The sequence below is a fragment of the Palaemon carinicauda genome, chromosome 35 (assembly GCF_036898095.1).
Source record: "Palaemon carinicauda isolate YSFRI2023 chromosome 35, ASM3689809v2, whole genome shotgun sequence".
Taxonomy (NCBI): Eukaryota; Metazoa; Arthropoda; class Malacostraca; order Decapoda; family Palaemonidae; genus Palaemon; species Palaemon carinicauda.
The window spans coordinates 64,895,810-64,897,728 of NC_090759.1; positions in this window are offsets into that span (position 1 = coordinate 64,895,810).

Below are 1,919 nucleotides of genomic sequence, written 5' to 3' on the forward strand. Positions count from 1 at the left end.
AGCAAAAGCATGCACTATAAGGAAGGCATAAGAAATTATTGATATTAAATGCAGAAGAAACTCCTTAAGGATGAAAATAAAAGCAAGGACAGAGAACGACAGCAGTGACAGGAAGCCCTAATATAAAAATATCCATTAAGTTAGACCGAAGCATTTGGGATGATTTCATGACCATGAAATGAGATAATTATGATTATTGTAATGCACTTGTTGTGAAACATATGAACAGTCAAATATCATGCCCAGAGGATATAATAGCAAAAGGTAACCTAAGGGGGCCTGTGCAAACTGAGTTTGCTTTCAAGATGTGATAAGATACACTGACGGTGAGCGAACCTGGCTGGAAAAGCAACCATGGAACTCTTGACAGGCTCATATTGAAATAAATTTCTAAAGACAACATTCATAATGCTAAAAAAATAAGTTGATAGCATGTCAAAATTCAAAAGGGATATGAAGATTATTTTAGTGAGAAGTACAGAGAACAACACAGAAAAGGATGACAATGTTATACATAATCTGCTGCATGCTGAATTGGCAGTGAGTGAAAGAAATTTTAAGAAACCAATCAAATAAATAAGGACACTAAAATTTTGAAAATATAGAAGAGAATATATAGTGTCAGCAAATGCAGTACAGTACTGTATATCAAAAAGTAAAAAAATAAAGAAAGCATAATAAAGGTAGTAGAAGCCGTAAGTAAGACACGAGAGAGAGAGAGAGAGAGAGAGAGAGAGAGAGAGAGAGAGAGAGAGAGAGAGAGAGAGAGAGGAGAGAGAGAGAGAGAGAGAGAGAGAGAGAGAGAGAGAGAGAGAGAGAGAGAGAGAGAGAGAGAGAGAGAGAGAGGAGAGAGAGAGAGAGAGAGAGAGAGAGAGAGAGAGAGGAGAGAGAGAGAGAGAGAGAGAGAGAGAGAGAGAGAGAGAGAGAGAGAGAGAGAGCTTTTACCTACAGATGACACGGTGTTAACGACAAAATGACAAAACTGCAGAAATATTTACCAGATGGAAGAACATAAAAGAGTAAGATCCTGGAAAACAACTTGAGCAAAACAATACCCACTGTAATTGGAAAGAAAACATATGAAAAAGTACAATTAAGGTATTGGCCATAATTTAGCTGTGCAAGAGGGGCAGTGTCAAATTCACTACAGCATACTGAGTACTGTATTAAAAAAACTGATTCTATAAAATACAAACTATTAATAAGAGTAGGAGATTTTCCAAAATGTATATGGGAAGTAAATGGGGGTGAAGTAAGTATTGTAATAGAAATAAGATAAGGAAGAGTAAAAATAGTCTGGCTGAAGTGAAATAAAAGCAAATCAAGAACAGTCCATCAGTAAGAAGATAAAATGTTTCCGTATTAAGTCTGTTGTACTCAATATAGGAGAGACAGGAGCACTGACAAATAAAAATAGATGAGACTTTGAAGAGGTACAACCTATAAGATAGATGACAATGAAGACACCTTATTTCACATTTATACCCCATTAAAAAATCTGATATTAATACCATCATGATGAAAGAGATGTATGTGGCTGAGGCTTAATACTGTTGGCAAATCTCAAAAATCTATCTTTTACCCTAAATTTTTACAAAGTTTGAAACTGTATTGCCCAAAGACTCCATATATATAATCATTTTGATTAAAAAATCAAACAAAATATCATGGGGAAAGCACTTGTGCAACTAACATTTAGAGACACAAGATGCAAGGAATATAAAATTAAAAATTCTGATTGCCTCTAAAACCTTAAATTTTACGATATGCTTAGCTAACTAGGAAAACATTTAAATCTCTCAAGGTTAAAAAACAAGCTAAAAGTACAACCAATCCCAAAACGAAAAGATATTCCAATAAATTAACCTATACTTTCAATCACTTTACATTATGGGTCATGAGAAGAGCAAACACATAAG